Below are 24,233 nucleotides of genomic sequence, written 5' to 3'. Positions count from 1 at the left end.
TGCGCACCTTCACTGACACCCGCTGGCTATTTTCACAGACAACGTACTAATTTATCCCGTACTGATTAGACACAGGACTAATGTAATTTTTGTCTTGTTGTCCCAATTAATCTAACAACAGACTTATGAGGACAAGACTAGTCTTTATTTTTCAAAGGAGGGAATTAAGGCTTAGAATGCTTATGTAGTTTGTTCATTGTTAAGACTTAAACAGAAAATCTGTTTAGGGAAACAGACTTGGCCCAGTGGTTAGGGCGTCCGTCTACCACATGGGAGGTCCGCGGTTCAAACCCCGGGCCTCCTTGACCCGTGTGGAGCTGGCCCATGCGCAGTGCTGATGCGCGCAAGGAGTGCCATGCCACGCAGGGATGTCCCCCGCGTAGGGGAGCCCCACACGCAAGGAGTGCGCCCTGTAAGGAGAGCCGCCCAGCGTGAAAAGAAAGAGCAGCCTGCCCAGGAATGGCGCCGCCCACACTTCCCGTGCGGCTGACGACAACAGAAGCAGACAAAGAAACAAGATGCAGCAAACAGACACAGAGAACAGACAACCGGGTTGGGGGGAGGAGGGGGGGAATTAAATAAATAAATAAATCTTTAAAAAAAAAGAAAAAAGAAAATCTGTTTAAGTCTCTTACTTGCTCTTCTCTATGGTTAGTCTGTCCATCTTCTTCTCTCTCTTTTCCTCACTCTACACCATGGCCTTATTCTGATTTCACATAAGTCAAAAAAAGCCTGTTAGTGGCTTTTCTTCATTTTAATGAATATATATTTTAGTGAGACATAGAGAAGCTCTAGGCTTTGGGGGCTGTTTCAGTGAGACGCACCACCTGGAGGCGGGGTATTTAATTTCTCTGAGACTGAGTTTTCCTAATTTTAACCATTGGGATACAAATCTTGACTGCATCCTTTGTTGGGGGTTATTAAATGCATTAACTTTTTAATATAAAAAAAAAAAAACCCGGCCTCAAACTGAAGATCCTTGCTGTACCTGTCACCAAATGGGTAACAGTGAGGTGGTATCATTGTAAAAGAGCTAGGCACAAAGAACAATGGAAACGCAAATGCAGAGTCAGAAGTGGGAGGAGTGAGGTGGGGGGTGAGGTATATGGGAACCTCTGATAATTTTTAATGTAATATTTTTCTGTGATCTACATATCTTTTTTTAAAAAAGGCAATTAAGTAAAAAAAGAATTAAAAAAAAGAAAAAAAGAGGGAATAGAAAAAAAAACAGAAGATGGTGGGGTGGGGGATAGGAGGTTTATTGTCCCAGATACCTGGGACAAGAGAGCATTACAACTCCTGCCTGCATGTACGGGAAGTCGAGGCAGGACCCCGTGTGGCCCCAGCCATACCTTTGAGGGGGAGCATGGCCCCCGGATTTTCACATATGGGAGCTGGTTGTGCAGCAGCTCCCGCAGCCCTTAATTCACCATGGGAAAAGGAAGGTCAGAGTTCAGAATTCCTTGAGAATTCCTGAGAATTACTTGAAAATCTCTGGCTCATGACTAAGAAATATTTATGTTTTTCTAGAATATACAATTGCTTTTCTGGGCTTTCCTTAGGGAAAACACAGTCCACATCATTTACTTTGAATTTTTTTCTGAAAAGAAAATGACAAATCTGAGCTAATGCTTCATCGCAAAGAATTGTGGATGCAGATAAAATGTTCGGTTATTACAGATTTCTGAGCAGTCTTAGCTGGGACATGTTCCCTCTCTGGGCCTTTCCTCCTTGTGTGTCCAGAAAAACAGACTAACTAAAGCAATCTATGGACCTGTGTTGAGCCTCTCCTTGAGCCGTGACCTGTGCTGGGCTCCTGGTCCGCAGCCAGCCAAGTCCTCTCTGAAGTAGCACTTACAGTGGGGTGTGGGGGAAATATCACAAAACCCAGGAAACCATAATAGTATTATATCAGAGAAGTGCTGGGAAGAAATGATTCCTGGCAGAGGAATACAGCAGGATGAGAGCCTGAACAGTGAGGAGGCAGTTCAATCAATTTCCATCCAGTAGTCAGAGGAGGCTTCCTGTAGGAGATGGCATTTGAACAGATTTTTGCATACAGTGAGGAAGTCAGTCTTGAGGTTTGGCAAGAATAACATCACCGGTGGCTCTGTAGAGAGTCACCTGAATAGGAAACAAGGGAAGGAAGATAAGGCAGGGGGAATTTTGGACTGTGTTGGAAAACATTGAAGTAACAAGAAGATACTCTTACTGGCTTCTTGTCTTCAGCTCACAAACACCTTTGGCCTCCCTGTAGGTCTTATAGATGTAGTGCCTGTGTGTGAGTGTGTCAACTTATTCACACCCTTAGGTTAACTGCACTTCTGATACACAGAACAGGTGCAGCAGCGAAAGTTCCCTTGTGACTAGCGTTGGGTAATAAACCAATGCCGCCATATGTACCACCCTTGCCAACACCTCCAGTCTTCAGGTGGCCTCCCCCAGGCACCCTTCTCCACGCTGCCTGAAGACAGGCCCACCAACGGACAGGAACCAGCAGGGGAGCTGGAAACCACTCGTGCCTCTGGTCTAGTGCTCTCGGTTCCACTCTGACGCTCTTACGATCATGGAATTCTCCCTCAGGAGGCGGACCAGAGAGTTGAAGCAAACTTTGCCATCAGAATGGAGAGGCCATCAAAGGATTTGGGTGCAATCTGGCCAGAGGAGTGGCCGTTTTCATGCAACATTAGAAAATAAATATTCAGTGCACGCAAATGGACGTGGAGAGGTGACTGGGATCATCGACAACTTTCTGATGAGGCTTAAGGTGTATTCAGACACTAGTTTGGGATTACTATTTGGGGATGGAGAATTAAGGTGGAAAAACTTGGCCCTGAGAATTGCAGAGCATGCCAGGCAAAGACGGAATATCCCACACTGAAATGAAATAGTCAGGGGGCCTTGAGAGAAGCACGGGCAGACATAAATGTGGGAGAGAGAGGGCTTATCCCCCGCAGTGATGGAGCAAGAATGAAGTGAGGCAGGGCTGCTCCAAGACTTGGAAGGAAGAGCAGTGTGAAAATGAAAGGGAGCGGAGCAAGTCTGAGAAGTGTTAGAAATAGGATTACAAAAAATGGGCGTTTGGATGAATAGAAAGAATCAATTTGCCCTCCCATAGCACCCGCCCACCTGCCTGGTTGTTCAATAACCCGGCACCTGGCACCTGGCAGGAGCAGGCTTTTCTCTTGGGTGGTTCCGGTCGCTCTCTGGGTTTGCCATTTCTGATGCCCAAGTGCTGCGGCAACATCGTTTAACTTCCAGGTGTGTTCTGGAACCTTCTCTGGCTGGTGATTACACTCAGCAGCCATCTCCAGACTTGCAGAATGGCTTTGGTCAAGGGAGACGCTTACCCAGAGTAGACACTGCTCCATATCATGTGTAAATCTGCACACGAAACGCCTGGAGACAGAGTTGAAGGTTGAAGACAGATGGCACGAAGTTATTGCTCGGTTCAGAAAAAGAGTTGACTCAGTGTGGTTCACTGCAGGCATAGCATGGAACATCCATTTTGAAGTATATTTGGCTATTTAGGGTATTTGCTAGCAACTTAAAGGGCTAACCCCAGAAAAAGAATGACAAAAACAGCCAAACTCACGTTTATACAAAATGAATGAGTCACTTATCAGACTTTTGGTGTGTCAGTCTAGTTTAAATTTAATTCCCCATGGTGAAGAAAAATACCAAACTACTGATACGAGGAGTGGAAGAAGGGTAAGGCTGATTTAAATTAATTGAGACTGACAAGATTATTCATAAGAATCAAGCAATAATACACAATGATTTGTCAAGGCCAGGTTGGCTAAGTTGTCATTTCCTAAGCCTTAGTGATTTTTAATCATTTTATTCTAAGTTGTGTTGACTTTCATCTGTGAAGAGTTTGCAGTTTTATGAAGTTCTAAAGTTATGCTTTTATTTAGCTGCATTTAAGAAAAAGAAGAGTAAAAGTGAAAAAGATGATCTAAAATCGGAGACTTTTTTCCTTCTTTCAATACAAGCATATACCTTTAGAGAAACAGGATCATATCTTAATGTCTGTTTTATGGTTGGCTCCTTCATTGACATCCTCCTCCCTTCCTTTGGCATCTCAGACCTCTTCCCTGCTCCCGGGACTCTCAAAATGAGCCATGCTGACAGCCTAGTGTATGAGCTTCGGAAGGTTTTTCATATTTACATAATTCAATTGTGAAATCATATAATCTCTATATAAAGATTGGTGTCTTGCCCTCACCTCTATTGATAATTCTTTGTTGTGGGGACTGTCCTGTGTATTGTAGGATATTTAGCACCTTCCATGGTTTCCATCCACTAGATGCTAGCAGCACCCTCCCACCCAGTTGTGACAACAAAAATGTCTACAGACCTTGTCAAATATCCCAGAGGGGGCAAAATCACCTGTGGGCGGAAACCACTTACATGAAGGATTAAACACTTTTTAAAAATAAATTGAATTGTATTTTGTACACTTTTCTATGTCTTTCTTTTCTCAATCAAAATCACATCATGAGTATAATTTACAGCACTGAAATATATATATTTGTCTGTGTGTGTATATATATCAATGTCATTTAAAGGGGAAATGTTAGAGCATATATATGATAACAGAATAAAAATAAAATCCATGGATCTAATTTACACTGTGAACTTTTAACCATGGACTATAGTTAATAGTATAATTATAAAAATGTGTTTTCATGAATTGTCACAAATGTTCCAGACCAATGCAAGGTGTTAATAATAGGGTGGAATATGGGAATCCTGTATTTTAGGCATGATTGGTCTGTAAAACCTACAACTTCTCTAATAAGGAATAAAAAACCATTGATACAATTCCCCCAAGTCAACTGGTATACCATTGTTTATTGTTTTTAGTGAATGCTTAATATTTTCTGGGATGGATGTGACATTGTCTCATAGGCGTATTCTAGTGTTCTTTTATCCATGGGCATGAGCATATTTTTCAGATCTTGGTCCCCTAAAAACAATGCTACAATGAACATCCTTCTGCTTATATGTGCACTTATCGAGTTCCAGAAGCGAAAGTGTGGAGTTAAGAGGCATATGTGTTTTTCATTTTAATATATATTGTCAGATGGCCTGATGATGACATTTGGAGGAATCTTTAAATATAAATGAAGACTGATGTTATTCAAAAAGCTTCATGGTTGTGTCTAGCTAGAAGCGATTGTTTAAGTGATGTTTAACTTGAAGAGAACTATGACTAAATTGGAATGTTTGCCCTTTTTTGGTCCTAAAATTTATAACTCTTGGTGCAAGAGGCATTTTGGATTACCAGTTTAATTATCTGTTCTTCTCAGTATTTTGTCAAGGGTTTGACATGAAATCCTCAACTAAAATCAATGAACAGTGAAATAAAACTTGTGTATTACTTTTTTTCATAGCCATTAAACCCATGTTAAGTATTTCAAGTCTAGAAATGAAAATGGAATAAGGGAACTAGAGTAGAGTTACATTAACTGATGGAATAATAAAAATATGAGTACTGAATTTCTTTAGCATTAATGGGTACCTGAAACTACAGCTAATCTCATTTCTCAGGTCAATACAGCCTGAATAATATGTCAATATTAAATATTTGATAAAAATAATTCTCTTTTTGATATTTGGATCATCTTAATATACTATTTTAGTCCCCAGTTAATAGCTCACGGTGGCTTTTAGCAAAATCATTTCATTTAATACATTTCTCCCCCCTGCTTTGTAGGATTTCTCTGGTGAAAGAAAAAAGCTGAACCTGGCTTCTGAATTCCAAGATCACTCTGCACAATGGTAAGGAAATGAAGAAATTGTTTTCTTGGGGTACTTGAGTGATTCAGCAATTCTGACATTGGAGATCATTAATTCTGATGAGTGGTTGTGTTCACTGTCTACTGTAAGTAAAGGCTGCTGGAATCTTCCCTGTATTTCTAGAGTATCAGGGAGAAGGATAGAACTAACTTAAAATTCAGAAAAGTGTTTATCTCCTCAGTATTAAAATTTTATTTAAAAAAAAAACAAGTACTGGATGCAGGTGGTAAACTTTGAGCTTTGTGATAAGCCTCCCAGTTACAGTGCATTGTCCTGACACTTCTCAGTGATGCTGGGAGGAGGCGCTTTCATTCCATGTCTCTGCTGAGGTTTTGGGCTTTTGAGTTAAACCTCTTAATATTATAGGAAGGTCTGATTCCATCAGCTTTGTTGGTGGGCTTGAACTTCTTTAATTCCTCTTTTCTTTTAGGTTATTTCTCCCAATATGCATAATTCTCTTAACATTTCCCCCTTTTTTTGTTATATGCCAACCTGTGATGGAACAGCTGCATTTGTTGTATTTTTGCTTGTTCCCTATGATAGTATTCATAAATAGCCCTCATTTACAATTATGAAATATTTCATAAAGGTATAAACTATTTAGGGAAAAAAAGACATGAAAAGAAAACTCTCCCACCAGTAATTTAGCATAGCAACTCATATTGTTTTGTTACCAACTTCATATGCATGTTTTCATAATACATATAGAATGTGAAATTCTGCCTTTAAATAACTTGCACTTTGGGCAAAATTTAAAAACACCAAAATGAAATGTATATATCTATCTTCCTCCTCTTGTCCCTTGATAACTAGCTCTTTTTCTAGGAATCACCTGATGGTTTCAATTTTCTATTTTACTGGTCCATTAAGATTATTTACATGGCTTATAATCTGTTCCTATGTTAAACTGCTTTAATGAATATCCTTATGTACAAGTTGTTTTCGTTTGTGTTAGTATTTGGGTTTAAGGAAAAGGCTATCTGTTGCTCAATATCTGAAGCAAAAAAGTTGAATTTATTGTATGCTAAATAAGAGACAACTCTGTTTGTAGGACACAGTTCTTTCTAAACAAAACAAAAACTGATCTTAAATAGGGATTGGGGAAGCATTGAGTTCAAGAACTGACACTTTAAGAAACAAGAGTGTTTAAGGCGTTGGTTGACCTTTAGCCAGGGAAGCTTAGCCATAGGAGTGTGCCTGCTGCTTATTGCCATTCACCTGCTTTCAGAAGTGTGGGGTCATATCTATATCACTGATTGGGTGCCTTTCAGAAGGGTGAGGGTTAAAGGGAATTTTCACTGATCTATTGGGATGACTTTAAAACAGGTCGTGATGGTGACTTGAGATTATGTTCAAAGAAAAGCCACCGTTTCCCTTTCTTGCATTTTGAGGAGGGGAACTTTAAATTCTCATCTGTATGAGAAATACGTGGAAATGGAATTGTTTGGTCCAACAGTATGTGTATTTTTCATTTTGATTGACTTGCATAGATGTTTACCACCAGTGAGGAATGACAGTGCTCGTTTTCCTACAGTAGAGTGTATCATCAAACCTTTGATTTTTGTCAATCTGATAGGTGAAATGTAATATCTTTAGTTTCTTAGTATGAGTAAAGTTGAGAAACTTTGCACGTGATTAAAAAAACATTATATATTGTATTAATATATAATATTTCATATATCATGTATAATATATTTTTAATTTATTTTAAAAAGATACATAGATCATACAAAGTGTTACTTTAAAATATACAGGAGTTTCCTATATGCCCTACTCCCCACACCCCCCACTTTTCCCACATCAACAACTTCTTTCATTAGTGTGGTACACTCATTGCATTTGATGAGTACATTTTGGAACACTGCTACACAGCATAGATTATAGTTTATATTGTAGTTTATGCTTTCTCCCAGTTCATTCAATGGGTTATGGCAGATATATGATGTCCTGTATCTGTCCCTGCAGTATCATTCAGGACAACTCCAAGTCCTGAAAATGCCCCCATATCACACCTCTTTTTCCCACTCCCTGTCTTCAGCAACTCCGATGGCCATTGTCTCCACATCAATGATATAATTTCTTCCATTGCTAGAATCATAATAATTCTATAGTAGAAACTAGCAAGTCCACTCTAGTCCATATTTTAGTCCTCCATCATGAAGACCCTGGGATCACGATGCCTACTTTACCTCTCAAGGGAGTGGGGCTTCAATTGCACATGAAAAATCTTTATATTTTATTTTCTATAAATTTTTTATACCATTTGTCCATTTTCAGTCAAGTTTTCTAATATTAATTTATAAGAGCTCTTTATATATTAGTTAGCCCTTTACATTGAGTTGTAAATATTTTCCCAGTATGTTCTTTTTTGTCTTTTAATTTTGTTTATGGTTTTTGTTTTTTGTTTTTGCGGGGGTATCTAAAATATGCTTTTAGATGGTGGATTGATCGATCTTTATTGCCCTCTGTATTTGTATTATAGTTTGAAAGGCTTTTTGCATTTTGAGCTTATAATGTTATGTCTATGCTTTCTCCTACTATTTTTATAGTTTCATTTTCATTCATTCTTCTGGAATTTATATCACTATAAGTATGAGAGGATATAACTTTTTCAGATAGTTAGTTTTTTGGCCCAACACTATTTGATGAATAATGTATTCTTTTATCTCTAATCTGAGTTATCATTGTTACCAAAAACTAAGTCTCTCCCCTAGTCCGTTGATTTATATATTGACTTTTCCACTTTTCATGATACAGTACAGGCATTTTTCTACTAGTTAGCTGCGATTCTTCCTTATCATTTTGGTATTTTCATTAAGTGAACTTTATACTTTACTCAACAATTTTCCTTCTTGTTCCTCTCCATTTAAGCGCCTTCCAAGTTTTCATTATCAACCCATTTTTTTCACTTATTTTCTTAGGATAGATTTCCCAAAGTGGGATTACTGAATTGAAGACAGTATCATTGGAAGGATTTTGGCTACCAATCAATAAATTGCTTTCCCAAATTTTACTTCTGTTTATTCTGCTAATAACAACTTGTGAGGACTACTCTCTCAGCCTGCCCTTCTCTGGCCACCATTTTATGTCTGCCTGGGGATGACTGAGCTATATACTACCATCTACTTCACAAGTGAACATAGTCCCTCCAAAAAATATTTTAGACCTTTAGATAACTTGGTGAGAAAGGTTGACAAAAGTCCTTCAACAACAAATTATCTATCATAAAAGGGAAATGAAAATCTGTCAAATCTGTTATATTTTCCATTGAACTAAGCCATCTCAAACTTAAAGAGAAATAGCACACTCAGTTCTGTTTGTTCTGTTTGAAAATGGCTGGCTCTGTGGCTTCATTTCCTTAAGTCCTTGCACTAATCAGTTCTTTTATGGATATGATCCAGAAACATTGACTGAACCAGTAAGGTGTGATGTTTGTAAGTGTGTGTGTAGGTGTGCATAAGATTATTCATGAATATGACTGTATTTGTGAGTATGTGTCTGTGTGTGGTCTCTAGAGGATACCACCGTCATGTATGTCCTCCTGGGGCCTGTTCCCATTTATATTCTTCACACTAGAGATTCAATTGCCCTTTTATTAAAAGAAAGAGACTTTTTCATGGTCACTGAAATGGTAAATTTCCATCTTAGAAACAAACCTCTTTTTCCTGGACCTCAGTGTGTTTCCCAGCATGTGGATGGCCACATCTGGAGCAGGGTAGTTTAAACAACTCTATCTCCATCTGTGTATATCTCGGGGGAAAACTTCCTCTAGAGGCATTAAGTAGTTTCTCAAATTTATTTTAAAATGCATTGACCAGCACTTTCATCTGGGGTTATTTATTACTTAAGCAAAATTAGGGTTCCTCTTATGAGCCCAGAGGTCCTCACTGATTGTACCTCATTAATCTTCTTACACCAAGAGGGTAGGAGCTATTGACCACAGATGGTCAAGGTTACCCACCCAAGGTCATATGGCAAGTCACTTGTGAGTGAAAGAAGTGATGGGTCAATAAGATAAATGTCACCTTTTGAATGGAAAGTCTTATGCTGTGGGAGGTAATTGTCATGAATCATAAGACAGACCTTAGCAAGCACATTGCATATGGCGGTTTAAATTATTTCCCACCATAGAATAAAAAAAAGCAGATACTAAAGAATAAAGAATGACCCAGTAAAGTAGCGGTTTCCCACTTTGTTTCTGCTTCATAAGAGTATCATTATTCTCCCTGAATTCAGAAAATTTAAATGTCTTCTGAATATGCTGTTTTCCCTTGAGAGGGAGTTGGTAGATGGAGAAGAGCAATAGAGGATCACGGAGATTCAGAAAATACTTGCAGACTTTACATTGGGGTTTCTAGTTATAACATCCAAGGTTTTTTATGAGACTAGGCTGCATTTCTAGGCTAGTCTATCATATTTCAAACTGAAGGCTCTTTAAGTTTCATGAGATATGATGGCAAAACTTGTCTCAGGGGAAATACAATGTAATGGTGATTAAATAAGGGAAAGCTTCATTGTTTTCTTGGGGAGATGGAAAGGCACAAAGGCGATTCCAAATAGAGCTTCCTGAAAACCAGCTGTATGTTCTCCATCACAAGGAAGGCTCCAGGCTAGTCCAACATCCTTTAGGATTCAAGTTCTGTGGCTGAGATGTCTGACTGCATCCAGAGGCTGTTGTCTGGAATAAGATTAAGAAAGCCAAGGTGAGAGCTTCAGGTAGGAGCACATTCTCTTTAGGAACTTTCTAGGATGAGCACTGATTTTCTCCTAAAGTCTCTGAAATAGGGGTGTAACCCAAATACTAGGCTGAACCAGTACTCCATGGCCATGTTTTCGCAAAGTCTAGTGGTCTTTTTAAGAATACATGATTCTGAGCCTCATTCTCAAAATCTGACTTGATAATTCTGGGGCAAGTTTCGGTCACCTCTATTTTAACAAGTACGCTGGATTACTCCAGTGCAGGTTAAAGATCTTTTGCCCTCTGCGCTTTGGGGTTGCATCTGATTACACATTGATAATTTGACACAATTGGGGCAATAAGTGATGCATTTCCAGATAATGGTTTGCATTTTATCAGATTCAAACATGATGGATTTATATCTAGAATATACTTCTATGCGTATATAAACACGTACAAGCATATAACTAATGCATAGTGCTGTGAAGGGGGAAAATTTATTCGGTATGACATTTTAGAAAAAAGTCAAGTTCTTGAAATCTGATGAGAGTCCATTTAAAATTCCTAGTTTTTCACAGTCACATTGCAGGAGGCTACTGAATGGTCCACCTTAAGACCAAAAAGGGCAAAAGTACAGAACCAAGGCCAAACAATGATTTCATTATACAAATGAAATGGGAAAATGCAGTGAAATTCCATCCATCCCTGAGGACTGACTCCATTTAGAGGTTAGAGGCGCAGCCCAGAGTGATCTCACACTTAGGGGCTCTATAACTGTCACTCCAGCGCAATTGAAGAAGGGTTATGACTAAGGATGAAAGTACCATCACGTAAAGTTTGCGCTTTAACTACTCTTCTGTTGGTTACATTAGAAATAAAATAGATAATTGATCCAGATGGTCCATCCCCCGGTGAGTAGTGAATAAGCGGTAACAAGATGGGTGAGCGCATCAGCGGCGAAAACCCAGTAAAGCGTCTGTGATGAGTTTCAATTTGGGTTTAGAGACTGTTAAGTACATTAGGTGATGTCACAGAATAGCTATGACAAAGGAGATGTGGGGAGTTCTACACACAAAAGGAAGGAGCTCTTCCATTTTCATCGGTCCATGGCAGTTTATGTAGACTCTCCACATTAAAGCAGGTCTTGAAATGCCCAGACCAACGAGGACATTGATGAGGAAATGTAGTCGTTTTGAGGGTAAATGAAACCCGGCTAATTACTGTGGAAACCACTTGCCTCTCTGACAGCACTAACTCAACATCTCACTCAGGTGCATCCCGTGTTTACAGAGGACCTACCCTACGTCAGGCAAAGAATGGGGGGTATTAGACCAAGCGAAACGCGGCTGGCAGGAGTGAGTATGCAGGCGATGGTGGGGGGTGGGCTTCCTTCCCCCTTAGCTACACAAGTGGTTCTATGGGCTTCCACAAGTCTGTGATGTGGCAGGAACAAAACAGACTTAGACAGTAAATTAAAATGAAAGCATTACAATTAAATCATAGCAACAAATTAGATACCTGTGAAAGTGAACATTTTGAAAGTGGGACGTGCTATATCTTACCCCATTATGTTCACTCACTTTACAGGGTGGCTCCACTCAACTCATGTCCTAGAGCTCTGCCAACAAACCACTGTTTGATGCACCACAAATTCCTAATTACTCATGGAAACAAAACTTTTGAACCAGAATGGAAACTTTAATTGCCTTTTAGTTAGATGCTTTGTCTTTTTTACGGCCCCACCCCCATCTGGACCCTATGAGCACTTACCCTAGTGCCGGGCTGAGTTTTAATAGACTTGTAATAGAAACTTACCTATTAATAATAATATAGACAAATTACGTTTGCAAAGTGCTTTCCCCTACATTTCTTTTCTGTAACAAGGCAGGGAGATTTGCAAGGCAAGTGTTATTATCTCCACTTTACTGATGAAGAAACCAAGGCTGGTGAAGTTGAGGAATTTTCCAGAGAGTTTCATGGATAGCCATGAATCAGGACTTCGGGTCTGGAGTTGTTTATTTGACAATATCCTATTCTGTGTATAATAAACCACGCTGTTGTATGATGTAAAAACACATGGTACTAAGGTGAGAAAACCTAGTTGCTTGTGTGATTTCTGTCCCTAGTGTCCTTAACCACTCCAAGTCTTCATTTACTCATTTTAAAAATGACAATAGCTATTCCTATCGACAAGGTTTTGGCAAGGATCTGTTGAGATAATGCATTAGGAATTGCTTTGAAATTTGTATGCAGCTTGTTCCTTACCTAGAGTTCTTGAAATGGCTTGAATGGATACACAAGGCCTTTAACTTAAAGCAAAATGTGGTGCTTACTCGCGTGTAACGCAATTATTGCAGGAAGAGGGCTGAAGGTTTTGTAAGATCTTCAGTGATTTCTGTGACTCAGAAAAGGAAGAGAACTCTTGCAAGAGAACATTATGTAAGGTACTGGTCCTATTCCCACCTAAGGGCTTTCTGATTTCATAGCGTGTTTCATCTAGAAAACGAGGGTAGTAGAACAAAGCATAAAAAAGAATAATAGTCATTTAAAGACATGCCATCTAGAGAAACTCATATTACAACTTTGGCAAATATCAACCTGTCATGTTTTTTTTTTTCTATAAATAAAAAATAGTGTATATGGAAGCAATGTGTCAGGGCCAGCACATACTTGATGTGCCTGTATGTCTGCAGTACTGGGATTACTCTAAATATGCAAACATTGACCTAGTGGTATAATATCTTTCTGCCTTATACTTAATGCCTGTCTTGAAATAAATCTTATAGGGTTTGTTCTTAATTTCTCTACCTAATCCTCAACGGTACTTTTAAACCTTTTCTATTTTTGTCATTTATACTATTATGATAAGTATATTTCTACAGATAATTATAATATATACCTGTGAATTATACACATTTTCTGAAATCAAATATCTATCTCTTGCTTTTCAAACTGGATGGTCAATTTTCAGGTGTCTAATTCTTCCCAAAGTACTTTAACTTTTCTTTGCCATGTTTCAAAACTTTTACAGGGATTAAAATAAGTAATTATGACAATTGATCATCTAGGATTTTCATCTTTACAATGTTTCAATTTTCATCTTTACAATGTTTTCATCCCCAAATATTGTCTCTTCATTTGTTCACGTCTTTTCTACCCCAGTTAAGTTTTGTAGTACTCTTTAGTACTTCTAACTTGCCTGTTTCTTTACAATATTTCTGTATTGTCATTTGTCTTTTAGAAAATGTCGGCACTGCTAGAACTTTCAGAACAGTTTTCAAAAGTAGTGGTTATAGCAGGCATCCTGCCTTTTTAAAAAAGGTGGACATTTCAGCATTAAAGAATGTTGCCTGAAAGTGAGTGGTAGGGAGGCTTTATTATCTTAAAGGATAGTGATATGTATTCCTGGTTTACTAAAAGACTTTTGAGGAAATTACTGTTAGTCAATGAATATTATCAAATACATTTTGGCCTCTATTGAATTGATACCCCTGTCACTCTTGTTTTTTGACCTAATGCAGGAATTATGTTGAGATTTCCATATTAAATCATACTTGCATTTTTAGAATAAACTTATTGATCATGGTGTAATATTTTAAAAATTACATTTCTAAATTAAATTGTCAATGTTTTATTTAGAACTTTTTCATCTGTAGTCATAAGGAAAATTGGTCTCTAGTTTTATTTTTCTGAGTTTTATCACTTTTTCAAATTCTATTACCTTGACTGGCATCATAAAAGATTTGAAAAGTCTTGCATCTTCAATGAGAGGAAATTTTAGACAACTATAAAAACTATAAAATTTTCTTCCCTAATTATTTCTTCATTCAGCTTTTTTCATCTTCTATATTTTCCTTAAAAGTTATTTATTTATTCAATTTTATAATTTATCAGAATAGGATTTTACACAAGTTCGACTTATTTATTTGGTCATATCCACATTCTTATTCCCAAATTTATGTGTTTGTGTTTTCTCTCTTTTCCTGCTAAGTTTATGATTAAAAAAATTTTTTACAAAGAACCAGCTCTTAGATTTGTTTATGCATTCTATTATTTCTCTGCTTTCTAATCCATTGTTTTCTGCTTGTTTCTGTTTTTAGATGTCCTTTTATTTTAGTTAAGTTTTCTTTGTTCTTGTTTTTCCGTTTTGTGAATTGAAAACTTTGTTCAGTAATTTTCATTCTTTCTGATTTCCAAATAAAAGGCTTAAAGCTTATAGCTTTACTTTAGTATATAACTTTGTCAACATTCCAGAAATTTTGACAGGTTATGTTCTCACTCTCATTATTTCCTAAGTAATCCCTAATGGCGTGTTTGATGTTCACCACAATAATTTTTCAGAGACTCATTTGTGGTCTGAGAATTTGGGCCTGGATTTTTCCCACTTTTTTTGACTTTATGAGAGTTTATACTATGAAATGTAATTATTTGCAAATGTCCTTGGTAAGCTTGATAGGAAATATAATATATTCTCTGTAAGACACAACATTTGCAGTAGACCTAGTAAATCAGTCTTATTATTAATCAGAACTCCCCTCTCTTCCCTCTCTGTACATATATATTTGTAAACTTCAACTATGAAAGATGGAGGAAGGCATTGTGGTCTACCACCATCCCAGCGTTTCTGTTAACTTCTCTTTGTGCCTGTACCAGTTTGTGATGACTGTATTTTGATGAATATTATTTGGAGCATCAAGATTTATGGCTTTTATTTTCTCTTTCTGGATATTTTTTTATCAAAACAAAGTAACTTTCTTCATTGCAGGAAATCGCTTTTTCTTTAAATCTCCATTGCCTGATAAGAATATGGCAACCCTTGTTTTCTTTTATTATATTCATTTTCTTTCTTCTTGTCTTCAGCAGTTATATCTGGGCCTAATCATTTCATCATACTTACATGTCTTTTTTTTTTTTTTTAATGTTATAGTTTTTAAATAACATTGAGTTGAATTGGTTGAATTTGTTCCATTCACTATTTGGGAGTTTAGCTGAGGAGTAGACATTATTTTTACTAACTTCTTTCTGCTTAATCCCTCTATTTTTTTCTATGCTTTTTAAAAACTCTTGCTTTCTATTCCCTGAAGGGCTTTTTTTCCCACCCCCTATATAGACTAGGTTTTCTTTGTTTTAATTCTCCATTGATTTTGCTGACACCTTGATTTTAGGCCATTGAGACCCATTCTGGCTTCTTGCCTCCAGATCTGTAAAATAATACATTTTTAAAGCCACTAAATTTGTGGTAATTCCTTAGAGGAGTAAGAGGAAACTAATGTATATATATTACTTTTTTTCATCCCCACCAAAAAAAACCCTTTTGTATAGGTGTTATTACCTCTATAGGTACAAAAATGGAGACAGATAGTTTAAGCAACTTTTTCAAGGTCCCCCATCAAGGCAAGATTCATTTTGAATTTAACCAAAGCCTTAACAAGTTCTGAGACCCACCATAGTATTGGTTATCTTCCACCTAATCTTTATTTTTTAGAGAATTATTTGATCAAAAAGTTTTAATGACATCCACTTCTCCCTCATTGCTTCCAAATAAAGGTGAATTTTCCAACATACCTAGTCAGGAGTGTAATGCTTGATTTTCCTCAAGGGTGGGCATGGTTGCTAATTCCTATATAGATATTAGACATTGGAAGGAAGTGGTTAAGCTAAAGCTTCATCTTCTGTTTCTCAGGGTTAGGGACCATCATGTCAGGCCAGAAGAGCGAGACCACTGCCTACCCATCCCTCAGCCTCCTTGTCTGGCCACCAGGGCTGGTTTTCTGCACACATTCTGAATAATCTTTCTGAACTACACACCTGTATATCTCTCACTTGCTTCTGTGCGCCCTACCAGCTTCCCCCGTCATTTACTCCCATGGCCTGGCAGCACCCACACCACCCAGGCAGAACTTCGAACCCAGGATCAGAATCTACATTTACTTCTCTCCATCCACCATTAGACTGCAAAGTCTTTCAGGCATCATTGCATTCTCATAGCCTGTCACCCAGCCTGGTACACAATCGTTGCTCAATTACGACTCTTTTACTGAGTGGGAACTTTACTTTGAGGGTTTCTCTGAACCCATTTAAATGAATTTAATTGTTTACGACTTCAGTTTCTGATTTAATTATTTTTATTTTGCCATCCTGCCTCATTTCAGAGAACAAAATTTCTTTATATCATAGGAAAAGATTTTCAATGAGCTTTTCCATGAAAGTCAGACGGCATTGGTAAGATTATCTCTAACATTGGACGCAAGAAGGAAACATTGACCCTTTCATTCATATAAAAGTATGGTGGCAAAAAACCATAGCAAGGTTGTTGTTTTCAGAATTCAAGAGGTGTCCCATCAGCCCAAGGTGGCACAGCCGGCTAGTGGTAGTAGCAAGGTTTGTGCGGGCTGCTTATGCTCGCTCAGCTTTAGCATCCCCTCTCTTAAGTGGGGGTATTATCCTGCTTGGTGGGTTGAGTTTAGGATTAAACATGATGTGGGCCTGTACCCGCAGGCCCCTTTGTTCATCAGATTGTGATCATTCTTGCAGCACCCAGGAGGATTACTGTTGACAAATCAGGGTTGAGGAAGGAAGGTGTGCAAAACCCCTACTAGAGGCACCAGTGCAGCAACAAATGAATGAACAGAAAAGCCTTGCCTGGAACAGGGAAGAACACATGTTTCCTGAAGCAGAAGATCCAGGCGACAGGAATTGTCTCTGTCACGAGTGTCACGTGTACATCAAACACTTGATGACTTAGAACCAGCAAATGTATCACTGTCCAGAAGAAAGTTATGTTGGTACTGTTTAAAGTATAAGAAGAGAGTGAGAGTGTCTACTGAGCTTGAAGGCAAACACACAAGCACAGTTTTACATTTTAAAAGTCTTTCTAAGGATTAGTAGGGAAGAAATTGATTCTGGAAAATGTTATCCAATTTAACATCATTTTTCATTGGTGCATTTTGGGCTCTAAAAGCTTGGGGCATGGCTTTCTGTATTCCCATGGGGTATCTCAGAACTTTAAAAAAATGGAAAGGGTTTGCCATTCACCAAAGTGCCAGTGGGAATAGGAAGAAGAGTGGTTCTCCAACTGAGAAGAAGTCTCCACTTGTGCTCAGCTTGTAATTGAAACACCTTATTTGGTAAGTTTTAGTATCAGAACTCTGATCCAAGGGACCTGATTTAAGGGTCCAGGACAAGTTAAGGGCTGGAGAATTAGAGGACAGAGCCCCAAGCTTGGTTCTGCAGGTGTGCAGATCCTTTAATCCATTAGGTGAGAACATTAAACTAAATGATCCCTAGTGCTGCCCTTGATATAAAAATATAAATAAATTTGTGATATGACTATGAACAAGCAAAGGACAAATATTATTGAGATGGTAAAGATTTGATTGCAATTAATAATGATGATGATAGCTAATATTTGCCAAGCACTCACTCTGCGTCAGATCCATTAGATCCTTGAACTCCCATGGTCACATTATTATGGCAATAATTTCTCCACTGTACAGATGAGGAAACTAAAGCTCGAGAGCTTAGATCCTATCCAAGATTCCATAGCTAGTCCCTGGCCGAGCCTGGTTTCACACTGTGGTCGTCAGGGATGCTAGGCCGAGGCATTCAATCACTCTGCTTTGCTGCTGTCTGCTTCAGCACTCTTATCTAGGGTAAAACCAATTTTGGGTGGAAGGTCTGGGGAACTAGCTTCCTCAGCATTCAGTGGGTGAACAATGAGCATGTTACCGGGCTAGCTACAATGGCCTCCTAAAGGAGGAAGGCCCTGATTTTCAGGTTTCAATCATTCTGAACTAAAGGGCCACATGGGGCAGGTTGGTCCTGGGGCAAGACAGGAGGAGAGGAGAGGAAAGCCCAGAGAGAGAGAGGAGGGCTCGTGAGACCTGCTGTGATTCTTTACTGCCACCTGACACCAGGGCAGCGCCATGCTCTTGGCCTTCATATCAACATGGATTATTTCAGTATGCACACAATTTAGAATTCTCCCAAAATTTGCACAGTGGCCATACTCCATGTAGTAAATCATATGGGGAAAAAAGTCATAGGGATTTAACACCTTCGGTACATCTGTAATAGGAAGACTGAGATTAATACCGTGTACTCATTTTATTGGAGAATCCACTATAGGGATAGAGGGTATGGGGATCAGATTTACCTTCATAGTTTCAAAGTTCTCCATTTGTGAATAGACTCAAAGGAAGTAATTTCTATGCCCTTTATTAAGCAAAAGAGAAATTCACTCTGAAGACAAGAGAAAGAAAATCTTAAATGTGTAGGGGTAAAATTGATGAACTTCCAAAGGCACTTTGGCTATGACTCAGGCCACATGGTGGGGGCAATGTCCATTTGGAACAGGCTGCTCCCTTAGTCCTTCCCAATCTGGCTTTGGTTGTGTCTTTGTCTTGTTCTCTTGGAAAAACTCATTCTCCAGGTGGTTAAATGAGGGGATTCCTATTTCCTTTTCTGGCATGTGAGCTTGGAGCTATTTAGGGCATGATTAAAGAGAATTTAGCATGAATTTCCAAAGGTGGCGCACAGTGTGCTTTTGGAGCTCAGCGTAGGATAGCATGTTATGAAGGGAACGTGTAAGCGTGAAAACAACTGGCTCTTTCCCTCCCAGGTCAGTCACTTGGGTTGAGAATTGTAATAGTGGTAATAACTCTCAGTGGGGTTCTGGGCTAGACAATGGAATTGCTTGTCTAAGCAGCCGCCCTGGGGGAGTCTAGCACTAGTAAAAAAAGTAAGGACTCACAAGCAAGTTCTTAGAGAGGTGAATGTCCTTACCGTGGCTGCCTTGTGTGAATACTGATAGGGTTTGGCTTACCAAGGGTTGGTCTCTCGCTTTTGATCTCTTCGGACACTTCATTCCGTTATGGAATATTGTTTCCCTTCATGCTTCATTATGTAACTGAACAGCACCTCACTTCCCACAAATATACACCCTGAGATGCAAAGTGGGGAAGGCTGATGGACTGTGATATAGTTTTGACCTTGCTTTATCTAATTTTCCCACAGTATGTGTATTAAAATCAATCAAGCGTTTTCCCTTGTGGTCGACTTAACAAAAGAACAATATGCTATGTTTAATTATGATCTGTCCAGACAGGTTTCTCTTTCAAAATAATTTCACCAGAGCTTATGGAAAAATCTGCTTTGTTGTAAGCGGATGGGCTCCAGCCAGCTCCACGCCCTGTCGGGAGAGCTTCCAAGCGTCGATTTTATAGTCGACATGTGTGCCCAAGGGAACACGGGGGAATCACCCAGCTCCTTTGGTGGTTTGCTCAAGTCCTGGCTCTTTTCCATGGAGTGAATTCAATACCTGACCGTAAAAGGCAGAAGGAAAAAAGGCAAAAAGGAAGGAGGGAAGAAAGCAAGGGAGGACGAGACAAAGAGGGGACAGAAGGCTGGAGAAAGAAAGCAAAGCGTGAAAGGGAGGCAAGAAGAAAGGAGGGAAAAAAGAGAAAAGGATCCAAGAGTCATATTGCTGCAGACTCTGCACAGTTTTTGCGTCTTTGTGAGAGGCAGTGATAGCTATCGCAGACGAAACTAAACCCATTCTCTTTCCAGGGAGACTAAGCTCATTCACCACCGTGGAAATCTCAGCTTTACCAGTGCGATGAGACCCGATAGCGATACCACATTAAACACATCTCCTATCGATTCTTTCTAACCTTGCCGAATGAGCTGTGAACATTAAGTACCTTCTACTTCAGCCGGCCGAGGGGCCCGCAGATGTTAACTGCAGGGCTAAAGAGCCTCGGGGATCAGCAGCCCGGGCAAGGGCCTGGTGGCCAGGGGAGCCTCGCGGTGCTCAGGGGGTACTCACCCTTGCCACCCTCTAATACAGCTCGGGGACACATGCACCAAGGGGTCTGCGTCATGGGGAAATTTAAGCAAACCTTAGGTCCTTGCCACTCACTGCCTAATCAGCCATGCCACGTCGGTGCGTGGCACAAAGAACACAAGGTGCCAGCTCCAGGAGAGTATAACTTGTAGTGAAGGTGGCAAGCGCCTCTTCTATGTGATGATTTTGCTTCAAATAATAGCAAATCATGAAAAACAATACTCTCGAATGCTGGCTCTAGTGCCTTGTCGTTAGGACACTCTTCTGTCTGGGTGACGGGTAATGACAGGGGCAGGTCAGGAGCAGAGCCTCTTGCCATTTCATAGCACAGCCTCGCTGCTGAATGCTGTCTGCAGATGCCACAGTCACTGGGAGCTCTGAAACAGTCACGGTGGGGGGGGGACCCCTATTTACCAGCTGCATCCCCTTAGGCTAGTGTTTCGGAGGCGCTATTTTTTTTAATCCGGGAAATGGAGTGATAAAATCTGGGATAAGAATTAGCAGTCGGTGTGTGTAGCACCATCTCACTAAAAGTTGGGGGTTGAATGGCAGGTTCCAGCCCGAATCCTTGGCACTGTGGGTGTGAGCCCTTTCGTAAAAGGACCTTTAAACGTGTTCCCAGCTAAGGGGAGGGCCAACTGATCAGGGTGGGTCTTCACCCAGAAGGACTGGAGGCCTAACAAGTAGAGGAAATTGGAACACAGCAGGAGATGGACAGAAAAAGGGACGGCCACGCGACAGAGGCAGAGTCGGAGGCACGGCCCGCTGCAAGCCACCACCAGAACCTACCTGAGCCTGCCGACCCCTTGACCTTGGGCCTCCAGCCTGCCTCCCAAACTGTGAGAATAACTTCCTGCTGTTTAAGCCAACCAGGCTGTGGGACCCTGTTCCAGCGGCCCTGGCAAACTGACACAGGTGGCAATTTTACCGTTATTATTATTGAAAACATTGTAATTATTTTAATTTTTGTCTGCCAGTCTGGGTGGTTGCCCCTCATGTGGAGGACGGCTCTGAGGAGGAGCCTGCTGAGGGAATTGAACGGCGCTGGGGAGACATTCCTCAGGATCTCCCATCAGGGTGGCTTAGGTTGGCACAGGAATCCCCTTTTGCATCCAGAAGAGGTTACCACCAGGTGAGCCGCTGAGCAGCTTGTCTGTCTTGTACACACGGCTTACCCATATGTTATAAAAGGAAGGCCAAGGTTATTTTCTTTACCACTTTACCTCCTCAAAATACTTAGTCTGAGGCTCTGGGCAGAAAATGACCTGTAGCTGCTCTCTGGACTTATTTAAGTTGATTGGGAAGTATTTGCACTGACTTGACAGTAGAATATATAAGGGGTTTGGCTTGCAAAGAACAGGTAAATCACACAGTAAGTGAGAAGAAAACAGAGAGATAGCTAAGATATGGGGAGCCTCCCAATGGACAATGGGGGAAAGGGATTCAGGTCAGCCTGGAGGGAGACTGGGGCGAGGACAGGGGGCAGGGGAAAATGGGAGGGTGGCGGGGGTTGTCCCCAGGCATGGTGGTAGCAGGCCGCTTGGAATCTGCAAGGCTGTGAGAGTGCAGGTGGAAGGCGTGGGTGTGGGATGCAGGTGAACAGTGCAGGTGTTGTGCAGCAGAGTGTGTGTGTGCATGTATGTGCGTGCATGGGACAGGTGTGAGGTGCAGTGTGTGATGCAACCGGGCCTTGTATGTGTGGTGTGCCTGAATGCATGCTGACATGTGGATGGGATCTGAGGGGTATGAAGCACAGGTTTGGGCTGCATGAGGGTGTGTACCTGTGAGTATATGGCAAGGCATGCAGTGTTTGTATGTGTGATGCTGGTGGGTATTACTGATGAGTAGTGCAAGTGTTGAGTGTGTTTTGGGGGGTGCATAAGTGTGGGATGAGTGTGCATGTGAATGTGCATGCGGTGAGTATACATAAGGTTGTCTGTGTGAGGTGCAGAGGTCTGGTGCAGGTAATATGGCTTGTGGATGTGATCCTAGGTGTGCAGCTGCGTGTGCACCCATATGGGCTCTTCTTCGTGCCACAGGCATGAGTGTGCAACATTGTGCACTAGAGGTCATGGGCCAGTGGTTCTCAAGTACGGTCCCTGCACTGGCAGCATCAGCAGCACCTGGGAACCTGGTAGAAATGCAAAGTCTTGGGTCACCCCGGGGGGCCCACTGTATCAGAGATTCTGGGGGTGGGCCTGCATTCTAGGGTTTCACAAGCCCTGCAGAGACTATGAGGCTACTCAAGTCTGAGCATCCTTGCCATACACCCATGTGTTGCCTCTTCCAGCTTCTCTTCACCATTTCCCTTCTCTCTTCTTCTGCCCGGGATCTTGGCAGTTCCTCCCAATGTGATAGAGGAGGACTGGAACTGGGGATGCTAGAAATAGGAAGCTCAATGTTAGTGTCATAGATAAGTATATCATCTTTCCTTTAAAATGGAGCATCCATCACTTTTGAACTGTAGAGAGGACAATTTTTGCTTAATTGGCGATAATGGAACATTTCTCCAGATAGCTGTTGGACTTTAAAGATAGCTGATTTCTTTATCTGTAAGAATTTTCCCAATAAATAATTGTTGCTGAGAATTAAAATTCTGTTGTAAGGCAGAAACTATGTTTTCCATGCGAGGATTTTATGTGTGTCTGCATGTGGTTGGTATAAAGCACGTTCACAAAGGGGTAGAATTTCTAGGGGGCTCTAGAGGTGGCCGACCTAGGATTTGATTCTGCCCATGAGACGATGGCTCAGCTTCTTTTTTTTTTTTTTTAATTGATTTTGTAAAAATATTACATTAAAAAAATATGAGGTCCCATTCGACCCCACCACCCCCACCGCACCCCTCCCCCGCCCCCAGCAACACTCACTCCCATCATCATGACACATCCATTGCATTTGGTAAGTACATCTCTGGGTATCTCTGCACCTCATGGTCATTGGTCCACATCATGGCCCACACTCTCCCCCATTCCATCCAGTGAGCCCTGGGAGGATTTACAATGTCCAGTGATTGCCCCTGAAGCACCATCCAGGGCAACTCCAAGTCCCAAAGGCACCTCCACATCTCATCTCTTCCTGCCATTTCCCATACCCATCAGCCACCATGTCCACTTTTCCCACCCCATTGCCACCTTTTCTCTGAGGTCCTTGGATTGGTTGCGTCTGTCCTTCATTTTCTTTGGCTGTCGACAAGAAGAAAAATAGCACTCCCTTCATAATATTGTTTTTGGAATCAAATGCAATAGTGTGTATGAAGCAAAAGATGGGAAGACGTGGGAAATTCATTTTCCATCTCAAACCTCAATTGCTTCATCTGTAATATGGGGAGATAAGTTCTTATCTTACAGAGTTGTTAGGAAGATTGAACATAAATCCCCAGCTCAATGCTCACTGCACTACTTTTGATCAATTAACTATCAAATTCTTATCGGAACATCTTTTTGCTTGTTCAGAAACTTGATAACAAGGAATTTCAATTAGCTTTTGGAATAGAGGCATGGGATTATAGTTAGGATCTTCTAATTCCTTGTCAATCAGGGAGTTATTTGGTGGCTCTCCTGGAAGACAGACTTCAAGGACAACTGGAAGCTGTCACACCAGAGGCTTCCAGTTCCAAGTAGGGTTTAGCTACTAGGGTTCAATCCAAAGCCTCTGTCTTCTCTAAACTAAAGAGGTCTGTAGTATTTTCTGCAGCAGTGTTGACTTCATAGGCATACAGCAATATAATAGAATGTCATCGCTGCTGCTGGCTGTGTGATTTAGCGCAAATCACCTAAACCCTCGGAGAGAGTTTCTTTGTTTGGAAACCATGTTTACAGTGATGTCAACACTCACTAATGATTTTAAGGCACCTGCTCCATGTCGGACCTACAATAAGAACTTGATAAACAATGTCTCCTCTTCCTT

The 24,233-nt window shown here is 40.4% G+C and overlaps 1 long non-coding RNA gene across 3 annotated transcripts in view; it reads left to right on the top strand.

Annotated features, from left to right (window-relative positions):
• The window catches only part of LOC131278303 (uncharacterized), a 525,485-nt gene that overhangs the window by 293,886 nt on the left and 207,366 nt on the right, over nucleotides 1-24,233 (top strand). For all 3 annotated transcript variants that reach the window (XR_009185632.1, XR_011648714.1, XR_009185633.1), the window contains exon 3: nucleotides 5,723-5,787. This is a non-coding gene — a long non-coding RNA (uncharacterized lncRNA). The remainder of the gene's footprint in view (nucleotides 1-5,722; nucleotides 5,788-24,233) is intronic.

The sequence above is a fragment of the Dasypus novemcinctus genome, chromosome 4, assembly GCF_030445035.2.
Source record: "Dasypus novemcinctus isolate mDasNov1 chromosome 4, mDasNov1.1.hap2, whole genome shotgun sequence".
Classification (NCBI taxonomy): domain Eukaryota; kingdom Metazoa; phylum Chordata; class Mammalia; order Cingulata; family Dasypodidae; genus Dasypus; species Dasypus novemcinctus.
The sequence above is the reverse complement of the archived record's forward strand: the minus strand, read 5'-3'. Positions and strand labels throughout refer to the sequence as shown.